We start from the raw sequence: 22,066 nt of genomic DNA on the forward strand, positions 1-22,066 counted from the left end.
CGCCCGCCGTCACCGGAAGCCGTCTAATTTGCATCTAATGTTATCTCCAACTCTGTACCTGAGCTGTGGCTACATTAGTTGGTCAATGGTCAGCTGGGAAGCTTAGAACAGTTTATCTTCTGGCATAAAGTAGTCTCATTCAGACAGAAAAAGAGATCAAATCCTTTTAAATAAAGCAGTTCACAATTCCAGAAATTGGAAATGAAATTCCAGAAATGAAATGGACTACATTTTTATTTGGAAATTCTCAAGCATCTCGTGACTAAATAACTTGCCAATATCTTTTGTAATTTCCTGAATGCTGTGCAAAGCAAGTGAGCCCTTCTATTGACATTGAAGGAATCATCAACTCCTCAAAGATGAGCAGCTGGACAGTGACCATATTAGCAATGCTTTTATTCACAGCAGCGCTCTAATACACAAATCCCTGGGTATTTGCAGTGAGTTGCTCTTTGATGTGCTTTCTTTGTTGCTTTGCCCTCTGCCATCCTCCAATTAGACCAGAAGTAGGAGCAGAAGTAGGTCATTCAGCCCATCAAGTCTGCTCTGCCATTAAATGAGATCATGGCTGATCTGATATCCTCAACTCCACTTTCCTGCCTTATCCCCATTACCCTTGGTTCCCTTACTGATTAAAAATCTGTCGATCTCAGCCTTGAACATACTTAATGACCCAGCTTCTACAGCTCTCTGCCATGAAGAATTGCACAGATTCATCACCCTCTGAGAGAAAATGTCCCACATCTCTGTCTTAAATGGGCAACCCCTTACTCTGAGATTATGCCCTCTGGTCTTACACTGTCCCACAAGAGGGAACATGCTCTCAGCATCTGCCCTGTCAAACACCCTGAGAATCCTTTATGTTTCAATACGGTCGTCTCTCATTCTTCTAAACTCCAATGAGTACAGGCCCAACTTATTTAACCTCCCCTCATAAGAAAATCCCCCCATACCTGGGATCAACCTGGTGAATTCTGGCCTCTTGAGCATCTCTGATTTTAATTGCTCTACCATTGGTAGTTGTGCATTATGTTGCCTAGGCTCTAAGCTATGGAACCCCCTTCCTAGACCTCTCTGCCGTTAACACTCCTTTTTAAAAATCATTCCTTCAAGCCTACCTCTTTGACCAAGCTTTTGTTCATCTGTCCTGATCAAGCTTTTGTTCATCTGTCCTAACATTGTTTGATGTCAAATTTTGTTTTATAACACTCCTGTGAAATATTTTAGCATGCTTTTTATTTATTTTAATTTTAAAAATAAATTTAGAGTACCCAATTATTTTTTTTCCCAATTAAGGGGCAATTTAGCGTGGCCAATCCATGTACCCTGCTAATTCCTATGTTCCTATCATAGAAAGGTTACAGCACTGAAAGAGGCCATTCAACTCATTGTCCCTGCACCCCCCCCCCCCCCCCCCCCCAAATAGTACTTCTGTAACCCCACCCAGCATCTGACTGAACCATAAACATTCCTAGTAAGTTCAAACATTATTTACATGTAGACAACCCCGCAAAAGAACCAGTGCCTTGAAAGAAGACCTTTTATTTCCATAATTACTTTTCAGGGTGTAAGTGTCTTTGGCAAGGCCAGCTTCATTGACCATACCAAATTGTCCTTGTGGTAGGGAACTGCCTTCTTGTGTACAACTACAATTTCGGAGGACAGTTGCTATGGATCTGGAGTCACATAGATCAGGCTGGCTAAGGACCATAGGTTTGCTTCCCTAAAGCAAATAGGTTTGTATGACAATCTGGTAGTTTCATGGTCACTATTATCGATGCTATCTTTTTATTCTAGATTCTATGAAATTTTAATTCGCCAGCTGCAGTGGTAGAATTTGAACTCGTGACTCTGGTTTGTTGCTAACTTTTCTGTTGGTTCAATTGCTCTGTTTTATTACCTTTGCTCTCGAGTCGCCAGGTATCTTTATGATACCGCCATGAGGTTCAAGTCCAAGTAATGATCAATAACTCAATACACCGATTAGTAAGATTCAAATCAAAGCACATTTATTATACACAGTAATCGCTACTCGTGCACAAATTCTACGTCTAAGCTACTTCTACAACTAACAGGCCTATACTTAACTTCGGACTGGCCCACCAGGTCAGGGGAACAAATGGCCTTTTGTTCGGGTTCTGAGTCTGTGGGATTCGAAGTTGGTACGGATTGGTAGCTAGGAGCGCCTATCACGTAGCCAGCGTTGACTTGAGACTTCCTTCGGCGGTCACTGCACCGGTCACGGTCAAGGTTGGTTCGCGTTGCTGGGTGACCCGGGCAGGACGAAGAGAGCGAGTTGAACTTGGGGGCTTAACTTTATAGTCCCCAGGGGCTTCCCGCCTTTCGGGGCGGACCCTGTACCTGGTTCTAGGTGATTGGACTTTGTTCCAATCACTTGGTTCGATTTCTCCAATACTGGAGCGGTTCCCTGATCGATGGGCTGTCTTGAGGTGTTCATTAACCTCCTTTGTGTTGGCTCCTGCTGGCGCCGGGGACTCTGGCTTAGTCCCAAATGTTGCTATTGCTCCTGGGGATTGCTCATTAGTATGTAGATGGCTGCTACATTATCATGCTGATGGTCGCTGGTATCGATGCTGTCTGGGCTTTTGCAGTGTTAAATACACAGCAAACCTGCACCTGCTGGTTTCTGCCTGTGTTGGCTGAATTTCCCTCCAGCCTTTGTCGTTCGCCATTTTAAATCGGGAGTTGGCCAATTTAAGTGGCTACACACCCTCCTTGTGATCCTAACGCGAAGCGTGAAGGATCACATAACTGCGTTGCTTTCCATTCCCTGACCTGGTGAACACTTCTTACATGGCCTCTACATTGACCATAACTATGCAAAAGAATTTTAACTGACACTTCTAAGGGGCGCTATGTCAAACAGGGGCATGCATTACAAAACAAGAAAATGGGAACCTCTAACTATCCTTAATACACTACACTCACTTAAACATTTCATCACTCTAACTTCCTCAACCATACAAACAAAATCATAGCAGTTTATACACATTTTTTCTGGCTTTGCAGTCAAGCGCAGGATCGTACAATTGCTCATGAACATTTCTATATTTACAACAAAAACACAAACGAATGCTCTTTATTATAGATTGTAGCCACGTAAAATGGCTGCGTTCCGATTAATCTGGCCAAAACCCAGTTTAAAATGGCTAACCCGAAAGACTGCTGGGAAAAGCAGCTAAGAAGACACAAGCAGGCAGCTGCAGACAGTATTGCATATTCGGCTCTGGGAAGTTAGCCCAGATCGATACTCAGGGCTATCAACAGCCCATCAACCCAGGTATTTGCAGTTACATTCAGGACAGTTTGCAGCCCATCTATCCAGACATCTGCAGTTAAATTGGCTATCCCCGGGAACAATTGTAACATATTAGCAATTGAATACCGGGCCAAACCTGTCGGCGCCTGCAGTGGCCGAAACAAAGACAGGTGAGCGACCACCCCCCGATCGAGAAATTGCCTCACCATTGGACACATCGACCCCAGAGATTGGGGACAGATCCAATCACTTGGGACTCAGGGTCAAGGGCCGCCCCGGGAGGCGGGAAGCCTCTGGGCCCTATAAAAGTGAGGGTCCAAGTTCAGATCTCTCTCTCTCTCTCCTCTTCGCCTGCTCGAGACCTTCGCAAGAACAGCAACCGGCAACAGTAAGTTTGAATCCAGCGATCGCTATCCGGTAGAGACACCTAGCCACCGACCTGTAGCAGCCTTTTGAATCCCGCGGGCCAGATCTGATTGGACAAGCCATTCGTTTCCCTGACCTGGTGGGCTCTTCCTAAGTTAAGTATTGGCCAGTAGTGATAGGTTTATTATATAGAAAGTAGTATTAGGATATTAATATTGCTTGTTGTATATAATAAATGACCGTTGTTTTAATCCTTACTAAGCGGTGTGCTGTATTATTAATCATAACCTGAACTTGAACCACGCGGCGGTATCATAAAGATACCTGGCGACTCGTGCGCAAAGGTGACGTAATCAGAGCAAATAGACTAAGGTGAAAAAGAGCAACAAGATCGCGGGGGTCGGGGGTCTGGTCATATCCAAAAATAGGGGATCTGATCCTATGTACCAGGGTGCGAGCGCTGTAGGCTCTCCTTCTCCATTTTCTCAGATGCATAGTCTGCACGATGCAGCAGAGTATCGCCAATACCAATAGGGATTCTATCAAGTAGGACAGGGAGTACCAGGTTATAAACCTGACACACAAAGATGGTGTGGTGTCGCTGGTGACTGGGCTCTGGGTACTGTGGGGAAGTGAATCATTAACGGCTGGGGAGCTTGAGGTCATGGGGTTCGCGCGCAACCAAATGTCCATTATAACGATGAACCACGCGGAGGATGTCCTCATGGTTCTTCTTCTTTCACTTCTCTTCTGGAGCTTCTGGAGTTCTGTGTGATCAAGCATAGTGTCTGTTACTATCTTGGTTTAAGACCATAAGACCATAAGACATAGGAGTGGAAGTAAGGCCATTCGGCCCATCGAGTCCACTCCACCATTCAATCATGGCTGATTTCAACTCCATTTACCCGCTCTCTCTCCATAGCCCTTAATTCCTATTAACATCTCGTATGATAGCCTGTCTGTCCTTTTAGTGCCAATTACTCCCTTTATAATTGGTCACTATGTGTGACTCCCTCATTTTTTTTCAAAAACCGAATTTCAGGACAAGACACACTTACAAATACTGAACCAGTGCGAGCTGTCTCGCAGACTGTGCGATTTACCATCCAAATGTTTGAGGATGTAAATAGCATATGGTTGGCAACCTAAGGGTTACCTGAAACAAAACAAAACTTTTTGAACTAAAACTTTCCAAAATGAGGTGCGTATGGGCCGCGACGGGTAAGAGTTGGATGGGGTCCCCGGGGAGGACGGCGACCAATGCCGTGTGTCCCCTACCCGAGCGTAGCTGACCAGAGGGGGGTTCCCAGGCAGGGCGGGTCCCAAGCCGTTTCTCCACTGCCTGAGCAACCGACCAGAACGGGCAAGAAATGTTCGAGTGATCCCTTCACGATCACTTTCCTACACAAACCCGACCACCGATCTACCATGACGACCCCGATTCCATCCCCACACAACTAGACACCACCTAGTGGCACAGAGATAATTGGTTCAGACTCGTCCGGAATGACGAGAGCGATCCAAAATCATACCAAGCAGCCCTATCAGCCCTGATACATTCAAGAGTTTGGCATCCGGGAGAAGATGACGACCTTGAGTCTGACTCCCAAACCGAGAACCCCTTTGCGACCCTTTTTGCAACCGATAACTGAGGTGTCCAGATGATGTTTTAAAAGGAACCGCTTGGGAGAAACGGTGTCCTTTCTGATGGAACCTGCAGCATGGTTTATGTTGTTTGTAGTGTTTGTTACATGTATGTCAGACCGGAATTTTTTTTTTTCCCACAGCCCCACGCCCTTTCAGCAGAAACCTCTTGAGGACTTGCCCACAGAGACTTGCTACTGTCCCAGACGCCAGTTCAGAGGAACTCGTCTGTCGACAGACGCCCATTCATAACTGCCCTTCTGGTTTTGAGGGAAGAACCAATACGGCAGCCCCCCACGATGACTACATTTCTTGCCCATTCTTGTTGGTTGCTCAGGCAGTGGAGAAACGGCTTGGGACCCGCCCTGCCTGAGAACCACCCTCTGGTCAGCTACGCTCGGGTAGGGGAGACACGGCATTGGTCGCCATCCTAACCGGGGACCCCATCCAACTCTTACCCGTCGCGGCCCATACGCACCTCATTTTGGAAAGTTTTAGTTCAAAAAGTTTTGTTTTGTTTCGGGTAACCCTGAGGTTGCTAACCATATGCTATTTACATCCTCAAACTTTTGGATGGCAAATCGCACAGTCTGTGAGACGGCTCGCACTGGTTCATTATTTGTACGTGTGTCTTGTCCTGAAATTCGGTTTTTGGAAAATAATGAGGGAGTCACACATAGTGACCAATTATAAAGGGAGTAATTGGCACTAAAGGACAGACAGGCTATCATACGAGATGTTAAACCAAGATAGTAACAGACACTATGCTTGATCACACACAACTCCAGAAGCTCCAGGACCGGAGAAAAGAAGAGAAGAGAAGTGAAAGAGGAAGAACCATGAGGACATCCTCCGCGTGGTTCATCGTTATAATGGACATTTGGTTGCGTGCGAACGCGAACCCCATGACCTCAAGCCCCCCAGCCGTTAATGATTCACTTCCCCACAGTACCCAGAGCCCAGTCACCAGCGACACCACACCATCTTGGTGTGCCAGGTTTATAACCTGGTACTCCCTGTCCTACTTGATAGAATCCCTATTGGTATTGGCGATACTCTGCTGCATCGTGCAGACTATGTGTCTGAGAAAATGGAGAATGAGAGCCTACCGCGCTTGCACCCCGGTATATAGGATCAGATCCCCTATTTTTGGATACGACCAGAACCCCGATCCCCGCGATCTATAATAAAGAGCATTCGTTTGCGTTTTTGTTGTAAATAAAGAAATGTTCATGAGCAATTGTACGATCCTGAGCTTGACTGCCAAGCCAGGAAAAATGTGTATAAACTGCTATGATTTTGTTTGTATGGTTGAGGAAGTTAGAGTGATGAAATGTTTAAGTGAGTGTAGTGTATTAAGGATAGTTAGAGGTTCCCATTTTCTTGTTTTGTAATGCATGTCCCTGTTTGACATAGCGCCCCTTAGAATTGTCAGTTAAAACTTTTTGCATAGTTATGGTCAGTGTAGAGGCCATCGAAAAGTGCTCGCCGGGTCAGGGAATGGAAAGCAACGCAGTTATGTGATCCTTCACGCTTCGCGTTAGGATCACAAGGAGGGGGTGTAGCCACCTAAATTGGCCAAGTCCCGATTTAAAATAGCGAACGGCAAAGGCTGATGGGAAATTCAGCCAACACAGGCAGAAACCAGCAGGTGCAGGTTTGCTGTGTATTTAACTCTGCAAAAGAACCCGAACGAAAGGTAATTTGTTCCCCTGACCTGGTGGGCCAGTCCGAAGTTAAGTATAGGCCTGTTAGTTGTAGAAGTAGCATAGACGTAGAATTTGTGCCTGAGTAGCGATTACTGTGTATAACAAATGTGCTTTGGTTTGAATCTTACTACCCGGCGGAGTTGCCAAATAATGTTGCTAACTTTTCGGTTGGTTCAATTGCTCTGTTTTATTACCTTTGCTCTCGAGTCGCCAGGTATCTTTATGATAACCACCACGAGGTTCAAGTTCAAGTAATGATCAATAACTCAATACACCGATTAGTAAGACTCAAATCAAAGCACATTTATTATACACAGTATACACAGCTACTGAAGAAACTTTTCTCATCTTTTTAAGATAATTTATTTTTCTGTTCTGCTTTCATTGTCAACTGGAATTTATTCTCCGATCTTCAATGTTATGGAAGGATGTGTAATTCTAGCATAAATAGCAGTTAGAAAATTAGACACTTGCAGCTAATGGATATTGGAATTCTTTCCTCCCCACCTCATTTTCCTCCATTCCCGAAGTTATTGATTTGGATAGGACAGTATTTTTAAATTGTTAACCCTTTCGGATTAACCAAAGCAGTGGAATGTTGGCCATGCGACATTGATATGGACACGGCGTTGTTTGTGCTGATTGGTCAGGAGACACAGGAACAATAGAGTTTAAATGCAGTTCATGTAATGTACATCGGAACTAGGGGGTGAGGGGTCATGCAGAATGCAGTGTCTTTTCAGAAAAAGTAATATAAACCCGGAGTTTTTCTTTCATTAAAGTTACAGTGACCGACTGTATATGACTCTGTAGAAAAGTTGTCACTGTTAAAAGTTAAGGTGAGGCATTTGGTGGGCTCGGCTGCAGGATACAGACAGGATGAGTGAAGAAGTCTGGGAGCTAGACCTGAACCAAGATCTCAAACATTTGTCAATACTTGAGTGCTGAAAAATTAAAGTCAGAATGAACCTTGTTTAGTTTTTAAAATTAACATAGAACATAGAACATAGAAAATACAGCACAGAACAGGCCCTTCGGACCACGATGTTGTGCCGAACCTTTGTCCTAGATTAATCATAGATTATCATTGAATTTACAGTGCAGAAGGAGGCCATTCAGCTCCCTGAGTCTGCACCGGCTCCTGGAAAGAGCACCCTACCCAAACCCAACACCTCCACCCAACACCAAGGGCAATTTTGGCACTAAGGGCAATTTATCATGGCCAATCCACCTACCATGCACATCTTTGGACTGTGGGAGGAAACCGGAGCACCCGGACGAAACCCACGCAGACACGGGGAGGACGTGCAGACTCCGCACAGACAGTGACCCAAGCCGGAATCGAACCTGGAACCCTGGAGCTGTGAAGCAATTGTGCTATCCACAATGCTACCGTGCTGCCCTTAAAACAAATAAATCTACACTATATCATTTTACCGTTATCCATGTACCTATGCAATAGCTGCTTGAAGGTCCCTAATGTTTCCGACTCAACTACTTCCACAGGCAGTGCATTCCATGCCCCCACTACTCTCTGGGTAAAGAACCTACCTCTGATATCCCTCCTATATCTTCCACCTTTCACCTTAAATTCATGTCCCCTTGTAATGGTTTGTTCCACCCGGGGAAAAAGTCTCTGACTGTCTACTCTATCTATTCCCCTGATCATCTTATAAACCTCTATCAAGTCGCCCCTCGTCCTTCTCCGTTCTAATGAGAAAAGGCCTCGTACCCTCAACCTTTCCTCGTAAGACCTACTCTCCATTCCAGGTAACATCCTGGTAAATCTTCTTTGCACCTTTTCCAAAGCTTCCACATCCTTCCTAAAATGAGGTAACCAGAACTGTACACAGTACTCCAAATGTGGCCTTACCAAAGTTTTGTACAGCTGCATCATCACCTCACGGCTCTTAAATTCAATCCCTCTGTTAATGAACGCGAGTACACCATAGGCCTTCTTCACAGCTCTATCCACTTGAGTGGCAACTTTCAAAGATGTATGAACATAGACCCCAAGATCTCTCTGCTCCTCCACATTGCCAAGAACTCTACCGTTAACCCTGTATTCCGCATTCATATTTGTCCTTCCAAAATGGACAACCTCACACTTTTCAGGGTTAAACTCCATCTGCCACTTCTCAGCCCAGCTCTGCATCCTATCTACGTCTCTTTGCAGTCGACAACAGCCCTCCTTACTATCCACAACTCCACCAATCTTCGTATCGTCTGCAAATTTACTGACCCACCCTTCAACTCCCTCATCCAAGTCATTAATGAAAATCACAAACAGCAGAGGACCCAGAACTGATCCCTGCGGTACGCCACTGGTAACTGCGATCCAGGCTGAATATTTGCCATCCACCACCACTCTCTGACCTCTATCGGTTAGCCAGTTCGTTATCCAACTGGCCAAATTTCCCACTATCTCATGCCTCCTTACTTTCTGCAGAAGCCTACCATGGGGAACCTTATTAAATGCAAAATTAGTTCCTACATCATTTATTACTAACTCGGAATTGCGTTGCGAGTGTTGAGAGTCAGCGAGTGTTGAGGGTCTGGAATCACATTGACCAGGCTGAGTACGGAAACAGTTTTTCTTTGAGACTTCCTAACAGTTCGCAATCTTGCATGTTCATTTTCTGGTCCTAGTCCACAAGTTTTTGAATTCAATTCCCAACTTGTGGTGATTTGAATTTGTTTTTTATGTTGCTAGTCCAGTGGCAACTTGGTTACAGTATCCCATATGGTTACAGTGGAAGGAAGTGGCTAGCGAGACTGAGTGGGGGAAGAACAGACCCATGCTTCTAATGGTCTGCGAGTACAATTTTGTTACTTTGACTTCAGCCTCTATTAGCAGTGATATTACATTTGGTGCTTATGTTAAGCTTATATTTTCCCTCCTTTTAATGAAATGTTTCCAATTTATAGAGATTAATTGTCTGTAATCTTTCCTTATAGTTTATATATTTGTGATTATTTTTCCTGCTTTTCCCTGCACTCAAAGAAGTTTTTGAAATATGATGGTCATAATTGAACTCCCTACACTTTATAGAATATCTGATGAATGCCCTGGCATTATAACAGCTCTTTTAATTGTTCCACCGTATTGAGATACTGAAATGAGTTTCCTCGTTGAAGTTGGCCATTATCTGGCAACTGGTGCAAATGTCTCCTGCCCCTTGTCAGCCCAGGTCAGGATATTCCCTTTTGTTTTAGTCCCAGACTGGCATGCACTGCTTCATTAGAAATGGATGATGCAGGGCTATGAGGAGAGAAGAGCCATGAAATTAATTTTGGTTTGAAATTAATTTTCTAGTGAAGGCATGATCGGCTGACCTCTCTTCTGTACTGTAAATTTACATAGCTTTATTATCTTCCTTTTAACAATGTTTCTGATATTACCAGACCTCTTGCCAAGTCACCCTGTGTTGATTCATTTCCTTGCATTGTTCATTGATGGTGCTTATTTTTTGGTCTAATGTCTAATACAATATTACTTGTCAGTTGCTACTTCTTGATCCAGCTTTATTTTTTTGGTAAATCGTCACTGCTGTGTGTATTTTAGTTGCATGCAAATTTGCCACTTTAATTTGGTTAGTGTCATTTGTTTAAACGTGAGACAATGGCCCGAGCACGGAATCCTCGTGCTCCACACCCTAGTCTGATATTCGATCTCCCCAGAGCCCTGGATTTCTGTTTTAAACAGCTTTGTTTGCTACCCTGTCTTTCAATATTTAGCAGTCTTTCTTTTAATACAGTGCAAAATATTGAGAATGCTAGAAATCTGAAATTAAAACACAAAATCCTGTGACCCAGTTGCTCAACCTGAAATGTTAAATTCTGTTTCTCTCTGCAGATGTTGCCTGACCTGCTGAGTTTTCCCAGCACTTTTTGTTCTCTTTGTACCTTGTCAAAACTTTCTGTATAAGCCTTTGAAGGTCAAATAAGTCTTCTATCATAGACTGACTGTGTAGTGACCAGAAGTTTGCCAACTTCCATTGCATCAGCATAGCTAGAAATCGTGCTGCAGGAGAGGAGAAAATTGAAATGCTAAGTATCAGATAGAAATGGTCAATGTAACCAGGAGTAACTGTGTAACTATATATAAATGATGCTCACTTGGGATAGAGGGAAGCCGCACAGATACCAACACACTCATTAAGTTAAAGAGAGCTTGGTGTCATTGCTACAATAAAAACAGGTCGTGTCACCCTTGACTGTAGTTTGAAACTTACTCCTGACACATGCAGTGGGCAAAGTCCATTTAAACAGTGCATTAAAATAAATTTTTTTTTTAAAGTATCCAATTAATTTTAATTCCATTTAAGGGGCAATTTAGTGTGGGCAATCCACCTACCCTACAAATCTTTTTGGTTGTGGGGGTGAGATCCAAGCAGACACTGGGAGAGTGTGCAACTCCACACTGACAGTGATCTGGGGCCGGGATCGAACCCGGGTCCTCAGCGGCGTGAGGCAGCATTGGGGAAAATGTGGCCATCTAAAATGGCCTCCCGCAAAGAGTGATGGGAACTGTGGTCAAGCTTGGGACACAGACAGACTACAGTTTGCAAATATACAAGCTGCAGCCCAGACTTAATGCAGAAACTCACACCTGCAAAAGGGCCATTAAAAGGCAATTAAAGGAACAATAGGACAATCCAGTTCATCACATCGTCTCCCAGATCAAGCGGCACCAGCTCCTGTTCTGAGCTGTCCCAGGATTTGCCTACTGAGTTGTCGTGTTGGGAGCTCTGCTACAGGAGGCTTTTGCTCGCCATTTATGGAGTTGGCGTGTCTGAATGACACTGCAGATTATTGCAGTTACTAGAAGGGCCTCTACTATGTATGAAACGGGGTTCTATTTGGCAATGTTTTCGCACCAGGTGGGGGTTTCGATGTCTGTCTTTATGTGTGGTGTAGTGTCCGGGCTGGTGGGGTTTGTAACAAAGGTTCGTTGCACGCACAGTTGCAGAGGTCCAGCGATGATCCAAACGCATGTCAGCAGTCCTTGCTTCATCCTGTGAAGTCTGTTTTCCATGTAATCCTGGGGATGCAAGCATAATATCTGTTATTATCTTTGGTTAATATATTGTTTTATTAGTCTTTCTCTCCTGACTCCAATTACCCGTTATGATTGTCACCATGTGTGACTTTTAAAAAAAAATACCATTTTGGATAGAAAAGAATTGCAAATTCTTAAGTACAGAGACTCTCGCAGCTTGTGGTCGATGCGGGGAGTGGTCAGACAATTTCTTTGACCAGTCTTTTCTTTACTTGCAACCAGTGGTGGTTGAGGCTTATCTTAACCAGCCGAATTTCAGGGCGGCCAGTTTTATAGAGTTTCGTCCCAGGGCTCAGAGGTAGTTCGCGTGTAGCAGTGTGTGCAGCAGCAGTAATTAGCAACCAATTGTGTCATGTGTGTAAATAGCTTGTGGGGAGCGACCAGGGGGTCGCGGGAGGTAAAGGAAAGAAGGGGTGAGCGTGCGGAACGTGGCAAAATGCATTCTTTGTACCACAACCAAAGGGAGAGTAGAGAAGGTGAAACTAAGGCCTGCCAAAGGCAACGCAGAGTGTAGAGAACCATTCCAGAGCGTATGAAGTGAAGGAAACATGAGGTGTGTGTGGGCCGCTGCGGGAGAAGAATGGGTGGAATCCCTGGGTAGGGCGGGGTTTAGTGCCGTTACCCCCTACCTGGGTGACCTGGGTGGACTCCCTACCTGGGTGGACGGAAAGAGTTTGTAGTCGTGTGAAAACCTGTCATAAAGACTGGGTGAACAGTGATCTGTTTCCGAACAAACATGTGCTTTTAACTGACATTGGGCATCTTACCCTCGAATCAGAAGAGTAATTTTGTGTCCGGCGACATGAATTAAAACCCTGTGGTCAAAGAAGGAAAAAGGTGGGCAGACTCTAGACCCCCACCCCCCGACTAGCCATCTCCTTTTCTGGGCAAGTCCCGTGTCCACCCTCCAGTCCCCCAGAGGGGGGACCCCCGTCCCGACCACCTCTTCTGTGTCCCATTCCCTTTCGGCCAGTGCAGCAGCAACCCTTTTCCCCCTCCCTTTCCCCCCCCTCCCCACCCCCCCGCTAGACCCCTGTCTAGCTTTTTTGCTCCCCCCATGTCACTCCCGTAAGTCAGCTGACGCCTGCTGACCCCGGCTTCCCCCGCCGTCCCATTGACCTCCCCACGTGGGAGTCTCCCAATCCATATGCATTCCTTCGTTCCCCTTCCCACCTTTCTTCCCACGCGCGGGAAAACACCCCACGCTTTCCAAAGCCCGCTCCGCCCCCTCTGGCGCAGCTCCTGTCGTGGCCTTGTCTCTCTCCCCCAGCCCATGCAACATTTCCTGCGCGTGATTGACCCCCTATATACAACAACCATCACACATCAAACCCCAAAACATCCCCCCCACCCTCACAAACCCTCAGTTAGAGTCCAACTTTTCGGCTTGTACAAAGGTCCACGCCTCTTCAGGCGTTTCGAAGTAATAGTGTTGGCTCTTGTATGTGACCCACAGTCGCGCTGGCTGCAGCATTCCGAATTTCACTTCTTTCCGGTACAACGCTGCTTTGGCCCGGTTGAAACCCGCTCTCCGCTTTGCAACCTCCGTGCTCCAGTCCGGGTATATTCGGATCTCTGCATTGTCCCACTTACTGCTCCGCTCCTCTTGGCCCATCTCAGGACCCACTCTCTGTCCATGAACTGGTGGAACCTCACCACCATCGCCCTTGGCGGTTCATTTGCCTGGGGCTTCTTCGCCAGCACCCGATGTGCCCCGTCCAACGCCAGCGGCCTCGAAAGGGCCTTCGTGTCCATCATCGCCTCGAGCATCGTGCTCGCGTATGCCCCGGCATCAGCCCCCTCCACTCCCTCAGGGAGACCCAGGATTCGCAGATTCTTTCTCCTCGACCTGTTCTCCAGGTCTTCGAGTCTTCCCGCCCACCTCTTGTGTAGCGCCTCGTTCTGCTCCACTCTCACCGCCAGGCCCACAAGCTCGTCCTCTTTCTGACTGATTCTTTTCTGTACCTCCTGGATCTTAGCTTTGTGGGCCTTCTGGGTGATCGCGCTGCTCCTCGAAGCAGCGCATGATGAACTCCTGCAGCTCCCCTTTGTCCCTGGCCGCCGCCATTTTGTTTTCTTTCCCTCGCTTCTCCCGTTGCTCCAGTGCCGCTCCTTTGGCCGTCACACTTCTGGTCCGTTTCATAGAAGTTGGAGGGGGACCTCTCTCTTCCCTTCCTCACGGGTTGCGTCAAAAAAAAAAGTTCCGTTGGGGCTCCTCTAACGAGCCCGAAAGTCCGTGGTAGCGGGAGCTGCCGAATCGTGCGGCTTAGCTCCGCATAGCCGCAACCGAAAGTCGAGAGGGAATCCTTTTGGCAGTGTTCGCTTCACCAGTCTGCCCCAAAAAGTCTATGGAAACGCCTGAAAAAGGTCTGAGAGTCGGTTCCAGACGGGAGCTGCCGAATGCGCGACCTATTCCTCCATGGCCGCCACCGGAAGCCTCATCCCTGCTTCTTCAATGGCCTTGGTAGATCTTTTCACAGTTGGTCCCTCTGCTGCTAGAATTCACCTTTGATAGAGGCCCTCAAGTCAGATTGCAGCTTTAAGCTTGCCCTTCCCCCCCGCCTGCATGCTGGAAGAGGCTTTTGTCTATTCCTGCAGCTCAAGCCAAATCTTTTACTGTTTCTGCCGGGTCTGGTAGCCAAAAGACATAACATTCCTGGGGGACACTGTCAGGGGAATGCTGCAGTCTTCTTCCCACACCGGGAAATGTCAAACAAATGCCGTGGGGGCCCTGAAAAGAGCCCAAAAGTCCGTTCCAAGCGGGAGCTACCGAATATGCGACCTAGCTCTGCATAGCCGCACCCGGAAGTCTCGGGGACTATAAAGTTAAGCCCCCAAGTTCAACTCGCTCTCTTCGTCCTGCCCAGGTCACCCAGCAACGCGAACCAACCTTGATCGTGACCGGTGCAGTGACCGCCGAAAGAAGTAAGTCTTAATTCAACGCTCGCTACGAGATAGGCGCTCCTATCTTCCAGTCCGTACCAACTTCGAATCCCGCAGACTCAGAACCCGAACGAAAGGCCATTTGTCCCCCTGACCTGGTGGGCCAGTCCGAAGTTAAGTATAGGCCTGTTAGTTGTAGAAGTAGCTTAGCCGTAGAATTTGTGCATGAGTAGCGATTACTGTGTACAATAAATGTGCTTTGGTTTGAATTGTACTACCCGGCGGAGTCGCCAAATAATGTTGCTACTTTTCAGTTGGTTCAATTGCTCTGTTTTATTGCCTTTGCTCTCGAGTCGCCAGGTATCTTTATGATAACCGCCACGAGGTTTAAGTTCAAGTAATGATCAATAACCCAATACACCGATTAGTAAGATTCAAATCAAAGCACATTTATTATACACAGTAATCGCTACTCATGCACAAATTCTACATCTAAGCTACTTCTACAGCCAACAGGCCTATACTTAACTTCGGACTGGCCCACCAGGTCAGGGGAACAAATGGTCTTTCGTTCGAGTTCTGAGTCTGCGGGATTCGAAGTTGGTACGGATTGGTAGCTAAGAGCGCCTATCTCGTAGCGAGCGTTGACTTGAGACTTACTTCTTTCGGTGGTCACTGCACCGGTCACGGTCAAGGCTGGTTCGCGTTGCTGGGTGACCCGGGCAGGACGAAGAGAGCGAGTTGAACTTGGGGGCTTAACTTTATAGTCCCCAGGGGCTTCCTGCCTTTCGGGGCGGACCCTGTACCTGGTTCTAGGTGATTGGACTTTGTTCCAATCGCTTGGTTCGATTTCTCCAATCCTGGTGCGGTTCCCTGATCGATGGGCGGTCTTGAGGTGTTCGTTAACCTCCTTTGTGTTGGCTCCTGCTGGCACCGGGGAGTCTGGCTTAGTTTTGTGTGTCCCAAATGTTGCTACTGTTCCTGGGGATTGCTCATTAGTATGTAGATGGCTGCTACATTAGCATGCTGATGGTCACTGGTATCGATGCTGTCTGGGCTTTTGCAGTGTTAAATACACAGCAAACCTGCACCTGCTGGTTTCTGCCTGTGTTGGCTGAATTTCCCTCCAGCCTTTGGCGTTCACCATTTTAAATCGGGAGTTGGCCAATTTAGGTGGCTACAGGTTCATTAGTCCATGCACTGAATTACTAATCGACTGACATAACCACTATTCAGAAAATGTTCATTTATAAAGAATCCAGCCCTGTGGCGCTGCAACTTTTGGGGTTGCGCCTGCCCATGTTTGAGTTCTGATTCTAAAGAATATTTGTAAATAATCAAAGCAAATCCTTGTGCAGCAAACATCAATGTCTCGTGTTGTAACAGCCATGCTGGGTAAGTATATATATGGCTGTGTATAAAGCCCAGCTTTATCTCACTGAATAGAACTGTGCTTTGTTTGAGCCTGCCTCTAGTAAATGTCTGACTCCATTCAGACTACAGGCAGACTTAAGTTGCTGCTCAGTGTGAAAATCTATGGCAAGTTCTTTGATAATATACAGAGGAGCAATTACCCCGAACTCCACTCACTGAACTCGTGAAGGGTTACCCAATGTGTACATTTTGGGCCCAACATTAATAAGCTTGTGCTTTTTATGAATTTTTGTGAGAAAGCTTGAATTGAGAAATTCCTATAGAGCAAGAATGAAAACAAGAATATGGGGTTTTGATGGGTAGAGTAGAATCAGAAGAGCAGGGGTAAGTAAGATGGGTAGTATAGAAAGCAGAGAATAAGGTTTGAGTGGGTCAGAGGTAGAGTTAGGCTGATAAACAAAAATATTAGCGAGAACAATAGGCCAGAAATAGTGCAAAGGATGCTTCAGTGCACACAGAGCAGGAAACAGCAGAATGACAGAGTTCAAAGACTATTTTCTTTTTGTACAAATTTTGTCCATGATCCCTCACTGCCTTATTCTGCTCACATTCCTTTTGTTTCTGTGTATTCTACATGAATTATATTCAAAACCTTCAACTCTTCCAAGAAAATTCTGAAATCTCTTGACTGGCCCGTGATCTTTTGGACATTTTGTGTAAAGGCACTGTGTGAATGGAAGCAGTTGTTGCATGACAAAATTGCGGTGTGGTACTGAAAGGGTAAACTATTAGCCATTGGGCGTGGCTCTTAACCGGAGGTGAGGTGGTTCAGGAACAGAATCTGTCGAGAAGGTGACGTGGTGCAGTAATCTGATAGTTTACCTGTTAAATATTTTTCACCTTTTACAGTCTTGAGTGCTTTTGTAGACTAAGTTTGTTCAGACCTGTATCTTGAGTAAAACAGGTGCAATAACCTGAAGCAGGGGTGTACTTTTCAGCTGTCCCTTGGCAACGGCTATTGGGCAAATTCTGCGTCTTTTTGGTTAGATAAATGTCTATGGCTTCTGAAGAAACTTTTCTCATCTTTTTAAGATCATTTCCTTTTCTGTTCTGCTTTCATTCTCAACTGGAATTTATTCTCCGACCTTCAGTGTTATGGAAGGATGTGTAATTCTAGCATAAATAGCTGTTAGAAAATTAGACACTTGCAGCTAATGGATATTGGAATTCTTTCCTCCCCACCCCATTTTCCTCCATTCCCGAAGTTATTGATTTGGATAGGACAATATTTTTAAATTGTTAACCCTTTCGGATTAACCAAAGCAGTGGAATGTTGGCCATGTGACATTGATATGGGCACGGCATTATTTGTGCTGATTGGTCAGGAGACACAGGAAGAATAGAGTTTAAATGCAGTTCATGTAATGTACATCAGAACTAGGGGGTGAGGGGTCATGAAGAATGCAGTGTCTTTTCAGAAAAAGTAATATAAACCCGGAGTTTTTCTTTCATTAAAGTTACAGTGACCGACTGTATATGACTCTGTAGAAAAGTTGTCACTGTTAAAAGTTAAGGTGAGGAATTTGGTGGGCTCGGCTGCAGGATACAGACAGGATGAGTGAAGAAGTCTGTGGGAGCTAGACCTGAACCAAGATCTCAAACATTTGTCAATACTTGAGTGCTGAAAAATTAAAGTCAGAATGAAGCTTGTTTAGTTTTAAAAATTAGTTCCTACATCATTTATTACTAACTGAAATGAAATGAAATGAAATGAAAATGAAATGAAAATCGCTTATTGTCACAAGTAGGCTTCAATGAAGTTACTATGAAAAGCCCCTAGTCGCCACATTCTGGCGCCTGTTCGGGGAGGCTGTTACGGGAATTGAACCGTGCTGCTGGCCTGCCTTGGTCTGCTTTCAAAGCCAGCGATTTAGCCCTGTGCTAAACAGCCCCGGAACAGACTCGGAATTGCGTTGCGAATGTTGAGAGTCAGCGAGTGTTGAGGGTCTGGAATCACATTGACCAGGCTGAGTACGGAAACAGTTTTTCTTTGAGACTACCTAACAGTTCGCCATCTTGCATGGTCATTTTCTGGTCCTAGTCCACAAGTTTTTGAATTCAATTCCCAACTTGTGATTTGAATTTGTTTTTTATGTTGCTAGTCCAGTGGCATCGCAACTTGGTTACAGTATCCCATATGGTTACAGTGGAAGGAAGTGGCTAGCGAGACTGAGTGGGGGAAGAACAGACCCATGCTTCTAATGGTCTGCGAGTACAATTTTGTTACTTTGACTTCAGCCTCTATTAGCAGTGATATTACATTTGGTGCTTATGTTAAGCTTATATTTTCCCTCCTTTTAATGAAATGTTTCCAATCTATAGCGATTAATTGTCTGTAATCTTTCCTTATAGTTTATATATTTGTGATTATTTTTCCTGCTTTTCCCTGAAGGAAGTTTTTGAAATATGATGGTCATAATTGAACTCCCTACACCATTATAGAATATCTGATGAATGCCCTGGCATTATAATAGCTCTTTTAATTGTTCCACCGTATTGAGATACTGAAATGAGTTTCCTCGTTGAAGTTGGCCATTATCTGGCAACTGGTGCAAATGTCTCCTGCCCCTTGTCAGCCCAGGTCAGGATATTCCCTTTTGTTTTATCCCCAGACTGGCATGCACTGCTTCATTCGAAATGGATGATGCAGGGCTATGAGGAGAGAAGAGCCATGAAATTAATTTTGGTTTGGAATTAATTTTCTAGTGAAGGCATGATCGGCTGACCTCTCTTCTGTACTGTAAATTTACATAGCTTTGTTATCTTCCTTTTAACAATGTTTCTGATATTACCAGACCTCTTGCCAAGTCACCCTGTGTTGATTCATTTCCTTGCATTGTTTATTGATGGTGCTTATTTTTTGGTCTAATGTCTAATACAATATTACTTGTCAGTTGCTACTTCTTGATCCAGCTTTATTTTTTTGGTAAATCGTCACTGCTGTGTGTATTTTAATTGCATGCAAATTTGCCACTTTAATTTGGTTAGTGTCATTTGTTTAAACGTGAGACAATGGCCCGAGCACGGAATCATATATCATAGAATTTATCATAGAATTTACAGTGCAGAAGGAGGCCATTCAGCCCATCGAGTCTACACCGGCTCTTGGAAAGAGCACCCTACCCAAGGTCAACACCTCCACCCTATCCCCATAACCCAGTAACCCCACCCAACACTAAGGGCAATTTTGGACACTAAGGGCAATTTATCACATCCAATCCACCTAACCTGCACATTTTGGACTGTGGGAGGAAACCGGAGCACCCGGAGGAAACCCACGCACACACGGGGAGGATGTGCAGACTCCGCACAGACAGTGACCCAAGCCGGAATCGAACCTGGGACCCTGGAGCTGTGAAGCAATTGTGCTATCCACAATGCTACTGTGCGGAATCCTCGTGCTCCACACCCTAGTCTGATATTCGATCTCCCCAGTGCCCTGGATTTCTGTTTAAAACAGTTTTGTTTGCTACCCTGTCTTTCAATATTTAGCAGTCTTTCTTTTAATACAGTGCAAAATATTGAGAATGCTAGAAATCTGAAATTAAAACAAAAAATCCTGTGACCCAGTTGCTCAACCTGAAATGTTAAATTCTGTTTCTCTCTGCAGATGTTGCCTGACCTGCTGAGTTTTCCCAGCACTTTTTGTTCTCTTTGTACCTTGTCAAAACTTTCTGTATAAGCCTTTGAAGGTCAAATAAGTCTTCTATCATAGACTGACTGTGTAGTGACCAGAGGTTTGCCAACTTCCATTGCATCAGCATAGCTAGAAATCGTGCTGCAGGAGAGGAGAAAATTGAAATGCTAAGTATCAGATAGAAATGGTCAATGTAACCAGGAGTAACTGTGTAACTATATATAAATGATGCTCACTTGGGATAGAGGGAAGCCGCACAGATACCAACACACTCATTAAGTTAAAGAGAGCTCGGTGTCATTGCTACAATAAAAATAGGTCGTGTCACCCTTGACTGTAGTTTGAAACTTACTCCTGACACATGCAGTGGGCGAAGTCCATTTAAACGGTGCATTAAAATAAAATGAATTTCGGGAAAGTAGCAATCATTAAAAAAAAATTTTAAGTACCCAATTAATTTTAATTCCATTTAAGGGGCAATTTAGTGTGGGCAATCCACCTACCCTACAAATCTTTTTGGTTGTGGGGGTGAGATCCAAGCAGACACTGGGAGAGTGTGCAACTCCACACTGACAGTGATCTGGGGCCGGGATCGAACCCGGGTCCTCAGCGGCGTGAGGCAGCATTGGGGAAAATGTGGCCATCTAAAATGGCCTCCCGCAAAGAGTGATGGGAAATGTGGTCAAGCTTGGGACACAGACAGACTACAGTTTGCAAATATACAAGCTGCAGCCCAGACTTAATGCAGAAACTCACACCTGCAAAAGGGCCATTAAAAGGCAATTAAAGGAACAATAGGACAATCCAGTTCATCACATCGTCTCCCAGATCAAGCGGCACCAGCTCCCGCTCTGAGCTGTCCCAGGATTTGCCTACTGAGTTGTCGTGTTGGGAACTCTGCTACATAGACGAACCAACACGGTTGCGGATGGTACAACTCAGTTTTATTACTAACAATATTTACAATGATGTGGAGATGCCGGCGTTGGACTGGGGTGAGCACAGTACGAAGTCTTACAACAACAGGTTAAAGTCCAACAGGTTTGTTTCGATGTCACTAGCTTTCGGAGCGCTGCTCCTTCCTCAGGTGAATGAAGAGGTCTGTTCCAGAAACACACATTTTTTTTTAAAAATAAATATTTTATTGAGAATTTTTGGTCAACCAACACAGTACATTGTGCATCCTTTACACAACATTATAACAATACAGATAACAATGACCTATTTTATATAAACAAAAAACAAAAAATAAATAAATATTAAATAACAAAAATAAAAACTAGCCCTAATTGGCAACTGCCTTGTCACAAGCTACACCCCCCCCCCCGCCCACCCCCCCCGACCCCCTTAGGACAAACTTAATCCGCTCTAGCTTTATGAACCCCGCCATGTCATTTATCCAGGTCTCCACCCCCGGGGGCTTGGCTTCTTTCCACATTAACAATATCCTGCGCCGGGCTACTAGGGACGCAAAGGCCAAAACATCGGCCTCTCTCGCCACCTGCACTCCCGGCTCTTGTGCAACCCCAAATATAGCCAACCCCCAGCTTGGTTCGACCCGGACTCCTACTACTTTTGAAAGCGCCTTTGTCACCCCCATCCAAAACCCCTGTAGTGCCGGGCATGACCAAAACATATGGGTATGATTCGCTGGGCTTCTCGAGCACCTCGCACACCTATCCTCCACCCCAAAAAATTTACTGAGCCGTGTTCCAGTCATATGCGCCCTGTGTATTACCTTAAACTGAATCAGGCTTAGCCTGGCACACGAGGACGACGAGTTTACCCTGCTTAGGGCATCAGCCCACAGCCCCTCCTCGATCTCCTCCCCTAGCTCTTCTTCCCATTTCCCTTTTAGTTCATCCACCATAGTCTCCCCTTCGTCCCTCATTTCCCTATATATATCTGACACCTTACCATCCCCCACCCATTTCTTTGAGATCACTCTGTCCTGCACCTCTTGTGTCGGGAGCTGCGGAAATTCCCTCACCTGTTGCCTCGCAAAAGCCCTCAATTGCATATACCTGAATGCATTCCCTTGGGGCAACCCA

General features: G+C 45.4%; 1 protein-coding gene across 8 annotated transcripts in view; it reads left to right on the forward strand.

Annotated features, from left to right (window-relative positions):
* atp13a2 (ATPase cation transporting 13A2) overlaps positions 1-22,066 on the forward strand; it is a 164,962-nt gene that overhangs the window by 22,543 nt on the left and 120,353 nt on the right. Inside the window, exon 1 of one of the 8 annotated variants that reach the window (XM_072478342.1) lies at positions 17,137-17,170. The exons of the other annotated variants lie outside the window; for them this stretch is intronic. The gene's annotated coding sequence lies outside the window, so the exon portion shown is untranslated. Of the gene's footprint in view, positions 1-17,136; positions 17,171-22,066 lie in introns of those variants that run through there. 8 annotated transcript variants of the gene reach the window in all.

This window comes from Scyliorhinus torazame, chromosome 16, assembly GCF_047496885.1.
Source record: "Scyliorhinus torazame isolate Kashiwa2021f chromosome 16, sScyTor2.1, whole genome shotgun sequence".
Classification (NCBI taxonomy): Eukaryota; Metazoa; Chordata; class Chondrichthyes; order Carcharhiniformes; family Scyliorhinidae; genus Scyliorhinus; species Scyliorhinus torazame.